General features: G+C 40.2%; 1 protein-coding gene across 8 annotated transcripts in view; it reads right to left on the minus strand.

Moving 5' to 3' along the window:
- The window catches only part of ASB15 (ankyrin repeat and SOCS box containing 15), a 31,022-nt gene extending 19,261 nt beyond the window's left edge, over nt 1-11,761 (minus strand). For 4 of the 8 annotated variants that reach the window (XM_082692249.1, XM_082692244.1, XM_082692245.1 and 1 more), the window contains exons 1-2: nt 11,647-11,761; nt 6,507-6,579 (exon numbers count right to left, since the gene is read on the minus strand). The gene's annotated coding sequence lies outside the window, so the exon portion shown is untranslated. Of the gene's footprint in view, nt 1-1,155; nt 1,263-1,283; nt 1,478-6,506; nt 6,580-11,646 lie in introns of those variants that run through there. The other 4 variants (XM_082692247.1, XM_082692246.1, XM_082692251.1 and 1 more) reach the window with 3 other exon arrangements.
- Between the last annotated feature and the right edge of the window lie 1,874 nt (nt 11,762-13,635).

Here is a 13,635-nt window from a genome sequence, read left to right on the forward strand (position 1 = left end):
CTTCTAAGACTCTCTGCTCTTTGAGGGAAGGGCTCTACTTCACTCATCTTTGCACCCCTTACGACTCTAGAAGCTGTGTGGCCCAGAGAACTTCTCAATGAACATTTGTTGAATTAAAATAGAACAGAAAGTCACAAATGCAGTGGCCTAGCCTTGCGCTCAAGAAATTTAACAGAACAAACAGAGAAGACATGAACGAAACATTAAACAGAAGGAATTGAGAACTGGGGTACATGGGAGGCTCATTCAGTTAAGTGTCCAACTCTTGATCTCAGCTCAGGTCTCAATTTTGGGGTCATGAGTTCTTAGGGTCATGAGTTCAAGCCCCACATTGAGCTCTATGTCTAGTGTGGAGCCTACTTAAAAAAAAAAAAAAAAGGCACTTTGAATTTCAAGCAGTGTTCTTGCTGAGAAACTACTGTCTAGTTTCATGTATGAAGTGAACAAGTTTCAAAATTCCAGAACTTTAAAATACAAGAGAGGATTCATGTGATTTAAAAAACAACAAACAACTATAAGCACTTGGAGAATCTCCTTATTGACTGGGTCTGTTGGGTGAGATAGACCACATAGTCCAGTGCTCAGGGAAATCCACCTCTGTGGACTTGTGCTGGCCGTGGAAAGATCCTTTCTGACACATTGGCAAAGGCACATCCTTAGTGCAGTTAGGGATGCTGTAACTGCTACTATAGGGGTAAGTGTGGTAAAGACCAACTTCATTAAGAGAGGTTTTGTTGTGGAACCTGCCAGCAGGTAAATTAACCTGGAAAACAATAAGCAGAATAAAAATGAGATTGTGCTTTCCAAGAAGAACCAAAAACCAAAGTGGCTCCTGGGCTGATTTACATAATTTATTGATGACTCTTTCAGCTCTCTAACACACTCACTTATTTCAACAGAGCCAACAGAAATAGTGGTGCACACTGTGCACTACACATGTGTTCTTGGCCGAGGAAATCCAGCCAAACCGCCCCTTAACAAGTTGTACAATCTGGTAGAGTGCTGCACATGCCCCAAGGAAGCAACATCTTCTCATTTGCACCCAAGTGCTATGGTCTGTGCAATTCCTGAACTGACTTGAGCATTTTTCAACAAAACAAAGTTTAAAAGATGTCTAATCGTTTAGTGTTTTGGGTAACAAATGAGGAGAGATACCTTTTAGCAGCTAGTCTTCCAATCTTATCCCAAGGTGGCAGGGTTTTAGTCTTTCGTTGCTCTCCCTCAGAAAAGAGAAGAATACTGTGGCAGTGATGTTCATGATGCTTCTCGATCCGAACCCTCACCTGGTTATTGTTTGGTCCCATTTTTTGTTTTCTGGCTGGTCTGACAGGGAAAGTTGTAAGGTCTGATGGTCTCAAAGTATCGTTTGAACAATTGAAATAAGGACCATCTTAACTCCATCCCCAGAGGAGACCAACCCTTCTAGAGAGTCTCCATTTCTTCCCCTGCATAGCTCTGTCCATTAGCATCCACTTTTCTGAAGAAAAACACAAAAACGTAGACTATTTCTCATTGGCTTATGTCTTCCAAATATCAAATTAAAGGAGTGTCTATTATTGGACCAGTTGCTCTCTCTTATTTAGAAAGGAAATTTATGGGGCGCCTGGTCATTAAGCATCTGCCTTCGGCTCAGGTTATGATCCCAGGGTCCTGAGACTGAGCCCCACATTGGGCTCCCTACTCAGTGGAGCCTGCTTTTCTCTCTCCCACTCCCCCTGGTTGTGTTCCCTCCTTCATTGTCTCCCTCTCTATCAAATAAGTAAATCTTAGAAAGGAAATTTAGTAAGTGTAGAAATCAAAATAATCCTGTAACTAGGTTTAATGATCCATATGATTGTTTTGGATTAATTGTACTTTATGAGCCAAAGTGTATGACCTCTTTAAAATTTTACATAGTGGTGTGTCTTTCCAAGGAGAAAAAAACAAAAACAGTTTTCTGTGGGCAATTTTCAAAACACAGTTGATACTTGCTTTACTGCCTCTCATTGTTCAAGTTTAGCTAAGCTCAAATTTTAAGGACAGTTCTACACATGCTAATAGCCAGGGTGACTGAACTGTGGCCAGCCTGCACATGAATTTGATGGCATGGTTTTGATTGTATTTTCATTGTTCTGTACCAGTGCCCTCCTATCATCTTGGAACAGAAAAGAGAGAATAGTGGTAATGTTGGGGGACTGCCCCCAACAGGGGCAGACTGAGGAAAGCGCATTTCATCACACCGTAAGATCTCAGTCTACTCAAAAAGCCAACATGTGTCCTAAGGGTCTTATTCACCAAATAGATTCAAGTAGTTGTTTGTTTTTATTAATTGTTCATTGGTTTATTTCCTATATCCCAGCCCCCCCCCCAGAATATAAATCAATAAGAGCAGAGAATTAGTCTGTATCTCCAGTGCCTAGAGAAGCGCCATCTCAAGGTCCATGGTCCCTAAATGTGTGTTGAATGAATGAGTGAGTGAATGAATGAATGAGGTAATGAAAAACCCACTAACATAAGCAGGGGCCCTGCTTTATTCATACAACTGACTGTGGTACTGAGGTATGGAGCCTTTCTTCCAATGAAACAGGTCTGGTGGCCCACTCTGCTTGGCTTCCTTTTTCTCATTTCTGTGCTCCCATATCTTATCCGTCTACCTTCACCAGCCCCTCCAGACCTTCCACACTCAGGACCAGTTCCAGTTCCCCGCTTGGCATTCCTTATCTGGGAACATCTGTTCTATGATATTTTTCCATTATCTGAATTTACACTCCTTTTGTATTTGCCCAGCCAGTTCCTCACACATTTGTGTTTTGTGTTCTCACTTAGATGATTAGTTTCCCGAAGGAAGTATCCTACTTTCTTTTTCTTTTCTGTCTTTCTCTATATTTTCACCACTAGTCAACTGGGAGCAAGTGGCTGTTCTCAGGAGAAAGAAGCTGTTGACTCCTTACTTGCAGACAAGCCCCAAGTCCTTCAGACAGCACAATTAGATCATGAAGTTTAGCCTGTGACAGGCATTGCCTCCTGCCTTTCTCGCTGGTATCACTGTGGTGATAGGGGGATTGCATGGCCCTGGGATTAGTAATGGGATCCAGAGCCTTTTTACCTATTTATTTATTTATTTATTTAAAAGATTTTATTTATTTATTTGAGAGAGAGACAGTGAGAAAGAGCATGAGCGAGGAGAAGGTCAGAGGGAGAAGCAGACTCCCCATGGAGCTGGGAGCCCGATGTGGGACTCGATCCCAGGACTCGGGGATCATGACCTGAGCCGAAGGCAGTCGTCCAACCAACTGAGCCACCCAGGCGTCCCCCTCTTTACCTATTTAAATCATCAGCTCAGCTCTAACCCTCCTTGAAATTTGGACTTCCAGTACCATAGACTCCTTAGAGAACTGAGTTGATCTGTGGAAAGTTTTGTTTCTGTTTTTTTAGATGTCATTTTAACTACAACCCAGTAGAAAGTTATCTAAGACTTTTAACTCTTTTGTATCCCTAACAACAGCCAGATAGAAATAGTGAGGAAACTCTTAGCAGGTGAAACACCCCTATCTAACACAAGCTTTCTCCAACTTTTCACTCAAAGCTTGGGATGAAATGAAGATCTGTGTGCAGGGCCATTAAAGCGTCAGACAGACAATCAAAGAGCATCATTGGAATGAACCCAGAGACTTTGAGATGCAATGAGAAGAGCAAGAGGAGGGGCACCTGGGTGGTTCAGTGGGTTAAAGCCTCTGCCTTAAGCTCAGGCCATGATCTCAGGGTCCTGGGATGGAGCCCCGCATTGGGCTCTCTGCTCACTGGGGAGCCTGTTTTCCCCTCCCTCTCTCAGCCTGCTTCTCTGCCTGCTTGTGATCTGTCAAATAAGTAAAAAAAAAAAAAAAAAAAAAAGAGCAAGAGGAGAGTTGTTTATCTATATCTCAAATTTAAAATGACCGGGACTCAATTCCAACTGAAGGCTGGCAGTAATCTGTTGCCAGCCTTCATGTAAAAATGTTTAATAAAGCACCAATCAGGAATTTGAGAAAAGGCCAAATAATATTGTGACCTCCTTTAAGACCTACTCACAGGGGCTCCACTTCTCAGTCTAGAGAAATTAACTGACCCTTTCTTTTTTTTGTTTTTAATTTTATTTATTTATTTGACAGAGATCACAAGCAGGCAGAGAGGTAGGCAGAGAGAGAGGAGGAAGCAGGCTCCCCGCCTAGCAGAGAGCCTGACGCAGGGCTCGATCCCAGAACCCTGGGATCATGACCTGAGCCGAAGGCAGAGGCTTTAACCCACTGAACCACCCAGGCACCCCCCTTTCTTTTTTTAAAAATATTTTATTTATTTATTTGATGGAAAGAAAGATTACAAATAGACAGGCAAGCAGAGAGAGGAGGAAACAGGCTCCCGGGTGAGCAGAGAGCCCAATGTGGGGCTCCATCCTAGGATCCTGAGATCATGACCTGAGCCAAAGGCAGAGGCTTAACCCACTGAGCCACCCAGGTGCCCCTAACTGACCCTTTCTAAATAATGGTTTTGCCAGTCTTATTCTGGAGAAGACCACTAGTGAGGTTTATTTGTTACTGATATGCAGCGGCTGACAAAATAACTAGAACAATTATGCTGGACAATTAACCTTTTCATTTAAAGCATGGTTTAACCACTGATAGATGAATGGATGAAGAAGAATGGATAGAGGAATGGATATATATCATGGAGTATTACACAGCCATCAAAAGGATGAGATCATGCCATTTGCCACAACATGAATGGACCTAGAGCATATTACGCTAAGTGAAATCAGTCAGACTGAGGAGGACAAATACCATGATTTCATTCAAATGTGGAATCTAAAATAACAAATGAGTAAACACAATAGAAACAGGATCAGGTCTATAAATACAGAGAGCGAACTGATGGTCACCAAAGGGAGAAGTGGGGAGAGAGATACAGGCTTCCAGTTAGGGATGAATAAGTCATGGGAATAAAAGGCACAGCATAGGGAATGAGAGTGTGGTGTTGTGTGGTGACAGATGGGAGCTACACTCGCAGGAAGCACAGCATAACATAGGGAGTTGTTGAATTGCTGTGTTGTGCACCTGGAACTGAGGTAATGCTGTGGGCCAACTATACGCAAAAGAAATTTATACATAAAGAAAAATAAAGGGCTGGGTAACCTTCCTTAAGGTCAAGAACACATTTGATGAAAGCAATGGATTCTCACCCAAGAAGGACTCATACCCACCCAAAATTCTCGTAAAATTTTGGGGAATTCACGGATCCTCAGAAAGCCCTGTCACATACCCCAGTAAAAACCCACTGAATTAAGGATTTCTGAATGTTAAAGGTATTATCCAGATATCAGTAATTGGTGGTTTATTTTACAGGTGGGCTAAGTAAAACCATAGGTTTAGGTAGTGGGAAAAGGGTAAGTTAGGTGGTCATGTAAGTTTTGGAGTGTCTTTGGTAATAATAAGAAAAAAAAAGCCCAGTGATTATGAACCCACTTCGCATACATTGCTGTGCTTTAAACGCCCCAGTTTTACTTTGTCGGTATTATAGATTCGTTTTGCATAAGTTGAAACTGTGGCATTGAGAGGTCAGGAGACCCAGCCACTGTCCCAGAACTACTAAGTAGAGCCTGGAGAGAGCACAGGTACCTTCATTTTTAAGGTCTTTCCAAAGCAGCAGGAAAACAATGCACAGTCTGTGCCCCGTTAAAGAAAACACTTTGATTCTGCTCTTAACAGCCAGCTCGAAATGACAATAACTTCTATAAATAAATACTAGCTTCCAGGGACACATAAATCTTTCTCTTTGGTGCCCTGCCATAAGGCTTTGTGTTCCATAGGGTGGTCTGCGGTGTCCTAAACTTACCTTCATTCTGTACCTTGAATCTGGGAGTCCAAACATTACTGTCTTTACAAAAAGGACCCACATACCAGTGGGGGCCTGACTGAAGTGGTCAGGAGGTTGGGGTGATGTTGCAAGAGATGATGCCAGAGCGAACGTGGGTCCATGACGCCTGTCTGCGTCGGGCTCTCTCAACCCCCTCCAGCCCGTATTCCCTGCTAGCGCTGCCTTGTTGACGAGTCCGTGGGTCCTAAATGGGGCCGGCCTTCACAGTTTCCAGAGTGTCCAGTCACTTCCATGCAAGGAAGGCCTTTGTGTCCAGAAATATCACACGGCCCCCGGCACCTGTCACCCCAGTGTCACTTTGTTGCATCAGTGAGAGATAATGTTCTTTACGGCTCATTGTTCCATGTTCTAGTGTCCCTTTGAAAATGCCAGCCGTGCTCTACGGGTTCCCAGGGCAGACCTAGGATCTCTGGGGATAGTTAGTGAGGGTGGTTTGGGGCAGAGCAGAGGGCAGAGGGTCTAAGACCGAATCGAGTGGAAGGTGCTAAGGGGGAATAAGAGAAGGGGCAAACAGTAAAACTTAGATTTCTTCACAGGATTGTACACAGCCCCGACCCAAACCCGGAGGTTCTGCTGTGTGGAATGGGGCACCATCATACCCTGAGGCAATTATCTCTTACCTTGAAACTGCTACGGTTTCGGAGTGATGCGTTCACTTCCTGGAGGTCCCAGAGAGGATCGTCAGCATTTCTCCTATCAGAGGAATAGCGGTAGTGAAAGAGGATTTCTATGTTTTGTTTTTGTTAAGAAAATACAGTTATTGTATTCAAAGCAAAGTTTGTTCTTGCTTTCCTGCATTTTGACCCTTGATATGTGTCATTTTAAAGGCATATCGAAGTCAATATAAATAGAACTTTGTCATCACTTTGGTTTTTACTCAGTGGCAACACACTTCTGCTCTTTCAGAATCCTGTGGCACAAAATGGCAAATCAGACCAATGGCTTCACTGGACTAATTTCGCTGAATCAACCAGTCAATCAAGAGATTTCTGAGAGTGCAAAAATGCTGTCAGAATTGGGGGTCCAGCCCACAGACACAGGTAACTTTTATTTATAAGTATTGTCACAGCAACTCCTTCCACATGGTGTAATTCTATAAATGACAGGGAGAACTAGGCCAGTTCTCCTTCCCCAGTAGAACAACTTACTCTGCTGATAAGCTGAACAAAGATGCACGCACGTGTGCGTATACACCCACATGTGCGTGGGCACGCAAGCAGTTCAAAAAAACGAATGCTGGGGCACCTGGGTGGCTCAGTGGGTTAAAGCATCTGCCTTTGGCTTAGGTCATGATCCCAGAGTCCTGGGATTGAGCCCTGCATCGGGCTCTCTACTCAGTGGGGAGCCTGCTTTCCCACCCCTTTTCTGCCTGCTTCTCTGCCTACTTGTGATTTCTCTCTGTTGAAAAATGCTACTTTTATGTAGCATTCATAGAGCCATAACTCAACATTTTATAAAAGATATAAAAAGAGGCAAAATACACTATCGGCTGAATAAATGAATAATTAAGTAATCAAATACACGCTACTCTTAAAACTAGCAAATTAATAGATTCACCATGTGTTTCCTATGTCATATATCTTTGCAAGTTCACTTCCAGTTTTGGAGCTACATTAACTGAGGCTGAGTTTCGAGGTAAATACACTAGTGATAAGACCTGTCATTTTAGTTTTGCTTATCTCTAGTTTCACAGTACAACATTAGATATTTTTACTCTACTATTGATTTCTATGTCAAATTCCATTACAACAAAGCTATCAGAAGGTGCGTGCTAGTTTGTGAAAATGATACACAGAATAGGAAGAAGCTCTAGAGTCACAAATAGGTGGATTTCTAGAGGAATAGAAACAGAATAGAAAAGAACAGAGCAAGCATGGCCCACAAAAAGGAAACTTATTAATAGATGTGCCCTTATCACAAGCTCAAATGATAATATGATTTTTTAAAAGCCCTATCCTTTGTTTATAATTCTAAGAATCTATCTTATAGAAATAATCAGAGATGTGGACAAAAAAAATTATATATGAAAATGTTCATCTCAGCCATATTTAACTGCCAAGACACTAGAAACAATCAAATGTCCAACAAAAGGAAATTTGTGTAAGATATTATAGTATATCTAAGCAATGGAAAACTCTACAGTTACTAAAATCCATATCTTTGAAGAATATTTATTGCCATAGATAATGAGATACATTATATGAGATACATTCTCATATATGAGAATGACGTTCACTTAATCAGATGTACTGGCCACTTGGAAGGAACTAAAACTGATTTTATGGAACCAAAGTTTACAAAGCTTTCCAGAAAACTGGCCTGGCATCTGGGTCCCAGGCTGTACCTTATAGGTGGTGAAATAGGTCACTTCCTGAGAGGTCAGGGACCTTGGTGACTTTGGTAAGAGAGAAATTTGCACAAATTTATAGTAGAGCAGGTGAAATCTGGTGGAGATAATTTCTTGGCTTGGGGAAGAACAGAAATCTGAAAGACTGGTCCATTTACCTGAGTCATCCAAGCAAAGGCTTTGATACCAAAGTTATTCTATTTCTCTGTATGAGACCAAAAGTTCATTTTCCTCTAATTAGTGAGTGGCAGCTTCCGAGGAAGGTGAGGCCAGTTACAGACCAAAAAATAGCTACATTTAGTTTAGGCAGCTGAGTTCTAGGGTAAGTAAAAAAATGTTTTGACTACCTTAATTAACTATAATCACAATAAAAATGAAATGCCTCTAGACTTTAATAAAAGCATTGTTTATGTACCATCTATGTATGTGAACACACTGCTACACTATCTGTCTATACTATATGGTATGTGTACAATGTCTATACCATATATATCGTGTGTCTACATACTGCTATAGGTACGTGTTCATTTGACATGGCAGCACTTCCTGCCTGGGGCTCAAGTCAAGTCTTTATGCATTCGAATCTCAAACAATAATGAGCCATTGCATTTCTTCATATTTTATTTTGAAATTACATACAGACCACTGATTTCTTTTGGGGAGATAGTTGGGTAGAGCAGTTGGAACTTTGTTCAAACACTGCCCTCTGGATTAGCCACCTCATTACCTGTGTTTGATGTGAATAATCAGCAAACATTACCTAGCACTTTTCTGTAGTTGACCTCCTCTGGAATGAGGAACTAGAATTCTAGAGGTTGTTTGGCAGTTTTAGCTCTATTCCTCACCCTTGAGCAGGCGCTCTGACATGCTCCTTATTTGCGTCTCCTTCCTTGTCTCTAGAATCACCAGACTTCAGAGTTGACCATTAGATAGCCTCACCTGTAAATTCCATTAACGACATGCCCCACGAGTAATTGTCCAGCCTCAGCCCTCACCATCAAAGTGACAGAAAGGTTATATCCCCACAGAGCCCTTCGTCTTTGGCCAGCTTTAGCAATTAGGAAAGACAGTGAAGTTGAATCCTGTCTCCTCAAATCATTATTCTATGATCCTACTTGTATTCCTCAGGGTCACACCGATACAATATTGTTCCTCTCTACGTGAGGGCCCTTGAATCATTCTCTAGGAAGGCTGTTACGTCTCCAGTGAGCCTTTTCCTCCTGAGGCAAGACAATTTTTCTTCCTGTGCCGCGGGTTCACCTCCCTCTGCCATCTTGATTGCTTTCCTGTAAACACACTTGTTTACCCATTTTTTTCTAAAACTGGCTCTGGACCTTGGGCTCTGATGGGAGCACAATGGCTGTTGTCAAACCAACACATCAAGCAGGTGTGACCACCTCCTTTTCCCTAGATACTATAGATCTGTTAATTTAGCCTAAGCTCAGATGAATTTGGGGGCTATCATGTTACACACTTGATTTGGACCCCTACTGGCCCAAATTGTACATCTCATATTTTTTCTCACATTATTGTTACACATTTCTGCGCAGGACTTTTTATTTAAACCTATTACATTTTGTCTTTTCTTCTTTTTTCTCTCTTTCTTTTTCTTTTTTTTAAAGATTTGACCTTTATTCCAGTCTGCTAAGATATAATGTGTTTTTTCTCCCTCCAAGTATTGTTCTATTTGCAGATCTATTGGCATGTCTTCTATAGGTCCATCTGCTCTATTAATAATGATAAATGTTGAACAGAAATTGGCACAGGCCAGAGAGGCCTTCAGGTTGACATTGATCTATTATTTAGCACCCTTCAAGAAAAGCTGTTTATCCCGTTACAAATCCTCCCAAACACACCACCATCTAGTACTAATGTCTCCTTTTTGATAATGAGACTATCATCAAGAAATGCTGTCAACTACTCTGTTGAAATACAGATGCATAGTGTCTACTACATTTCCCTTCTCTGCTGAATCTAAAAGTTAAAGGAGGAGTATCGACCCACCAGTTCTTGATGATGATAGTTTTTCTTCCTAAGGATTTTCAAACCATCCTATTCATTCATTCAAAAACATGTGTTCAGTGTCCGCTATGTTCCTGGCAGTGCTAGACACAATAGGATCCATGCCCTCAGAGAGTTTGCTGCCTTTAAAAGTGCATTCTAGACTTTTCTCCGGAAGCAACATCTGTTGCTCTCCTCCTTTCCAAGCTTTGGCAGGAAGTCAAGCACATAGCACATCCTCAATAAATATTTGTTTTATTGAATTTAATAGCTAATACAAGTAACATTCATTGAGTGCTTACTGGTGACATACATTATCCCAAGTACCTTAGTCAATTTAATTTAATAGAGAGTTTCCCCTATTTTACAGATAAGGAAACAGAGGCACAGAGTTGTGAGGTAATTTGTCCAAGCTTGCACATCTAGTGAGTGGTGGAGATGTGGATCGAAACCCAGTTTTTTGGCATTAGAGGGCACACAGGCTTAACCACTCTACTGTAACTGACGATCCAGCTGCTATAACGAAATTAATAAAAAGAGGTCTCATTTCACAACCCAAATATTCATAAGTTTTCTAAAAGAGCTTACACAAACAACCAGCAAGCATCCCAAATAATCCAGTAGAATATACATATTTTAGGTAAATATTCAGCTGAAAATAAGATATTTATTCCCACAGAAACAACTGAAGTATAAAATTATGATACTTATGATGATAATAAGTCTTCTCAGTGCAAAGCAGAGTTAGGACTTCCTCGTCCACATCCCTGCTATTTCACAGAAATCATTTCATTTTAGATGTAGAAGGTTCTTTAGACGTCATGTGTTCATTTATGTACCTAGCAGATGAGCGATGGGCTCGGGTAAATTCTAAGGGCTGTCCAACCTCAAGATGCTATGATTTATTTTGCAGAAGCAAATTTCCAATTTACTGAGTTCCTTTTTCTCATCCGAATCAAAAGAACTGAAAAGAATTTTTCAATCTGAACTCAAAGCACCCATCTTTTGCTGTAAATGATGAAAAAGCCTTGATAGAAATTCATTTTAATTAGTCACAAAAATCATTTAATTTTTTTTTCAGAAACAAGGGCCCGCTAAAACCCTGCTGAGATTCTGTAGTCTGTATACTCATACTTCCTGTAAGCATATTCATCCATAATATGTTTTTCTTATGATACCATTATGCTTCATAACTATGCCATGGAATTAATATTCTCTGAACAAACAAAAATAACCCTGCCTTTATTCTCTGATTAGAAAGACTCTAGAAAGGCAACCCCCCAGGGTGATCAACTGGAAAGAAAGTAATGAGAAGCTATCACAATAATTTCCTTCCATTTAAAATATTCCCAATATTAAACTACTTAATAAGCGAGTTGGTGAGGTACAGATCAAATATTTCATAATCTCACCTTTTGGAATGATCGTCTTGTCATTCTTATCCAGGGCCTTGCCTTCCTAAACCAGAGGAAGTGCCTTGGAGCCAATGTGTTCCTCTGTGTATCTAAAATTAAGTACCCAGTTGGTGGTTAAATTAAGATCTGACCTTGTGCAACTGAAACATAAGCAGTTCCTGGCACGCAATAAAGTATTACCCATGACTTCTCTAGACTCTCATCAAAAGAAACATAAGCCCACAGAGGTATAATAAGATTAGCTGTGTCCTGATTGGTTCAAAGAGTGCTCATGAAAACAAATGATCTGCCAACCCAGCTGCTGTGAGGGTTCCTACTGAGGGAACCAAGCAAAACTACTCTGGCAGAATTTTTACCTATCTTAAAAATTAGTTGTTCAAGAGACAAAACGGTAAGTCTTTGAGTCTATATGTCTCCATATCTAAATCCACTTGTAGTCAATTTTCACACACACTATTTCTTGTTCATCTTTTAGACTCACATCAAATCTTATTACATACGATCTTCTTGGTGTATGAATTTACTGCTTTTCATTTAATCTGCATTGAATACCTGCCAGTCTTCTACACCAAAGGGGATACAACATTCAGCGACATCTACTCTAATCATGGATTTTTAGGTCAAATTATAAAACATATATAGTCTTAAAAAAAAGTGAGCAGCAGATGTAAAGCAAGCAGAAAAATCGGGATTTTTTTTTTTTAATGGGAAGGATTGTTTGTTTCCTATTTAAAACAAACAAACAATAAAGTTGAGTGTCTTACTGATTTTCTAATGAAAATAATCTGCTCTAAGTTTGTTTTGACATGGCTCTCCTTGGATTAGCTCAGGTCACTGTCAGCATTCAGAAAGCCATCTGGCTTCTGTCCCCAGCACTCCACTAAAGCAACTCTTCTGAAGGGTGTCAATGCCCTCTGAGTGTCTAAAGACACTGCATGTATTACTTTTCAGATCCTCTGTTAGATTTCTGCCATTGGGTCCTTCCTTTCTACTGAACTATCTACTCCCTGGTTTTGGGGAGCACTATAAATAAGCTTTTGTTTTTCTTCTACCTCTCTGACCCATATTTTGGACTTGGTGTCAATGAATAAACACATCAACTGTAGTGAATTTACCAGTTTTACTTCCAAACTTGGAATGCCATAAACATGAAATCAGAGGTCCCAGCTCTTCTTTGTGATAGAAGAGGCTGTACTTCCAACATTCTCAGAGCAGACCCTGAGAAATATTATGTATTTATACCACTATTAATTGCATCTTGAAATGGTCAAGTTTGAGGGTTAGAATATGGTACATGTTTTATAACTCTTAATATAATTAGGAATTTTTCAATAAAAATTCTTATAAGAAACAAATGGCATTGTGAAACCCTTTAATTTTTATACAATACTTTGAGATAACAATATTAAAAATTCATATGAAGGCTTAGAGCTCAATGCAATTTATGGGTAAAATCTATACCCACCATTTAAAAATGTGGTTTGGCACATTTCAGGGACATTTCTGCTCTTATACCAATCGATTTATGACTCTTTTATCCATTTATATAATAGTTACTATAAATCTCCTTAGATCACACAACATTTAAAATAATGCTTAACATAACAGAAAGGACAAAAAAGACAGACTGAGTGCCAAATAAATGAAAACATGTTCCTGATGTCGTAGGCCTATGAACAAGTCTTCTCTTACCACTTATTGTCTCTGTCACCTTAGATTTGCTATTAAATTTTTGAGACTCACTTTATTCACCTGAAATGAGGACTAATAATAATAATAACCATAATAAGGAAAGTAATAATACAATGACCGCAACACCCACCATTTTTTAGGAGGCATATTCCTCAAACAGTTAATCTTCTCTACACATGCAATAAAGCATGTCTTGAGTAATTCAAATATTTGAAAGAATGATCTGTTCATATGCTTATAATCATTCCCATATTTGCCTGTTTTGGAAGTTGGCTTTTCCTGTCGATCCTCTCA

Source organism: Mustela nivalis (assembly GCF_964662115.1).
Source record: "Mustela nivalis genome assembly, chromosome: 12".
Lineage (NCBI taxonomy): Eukaryota > Metazoa > Chordata > Mammalia > Carnivora > Mustelidae > Mustela > Mustela nivalis.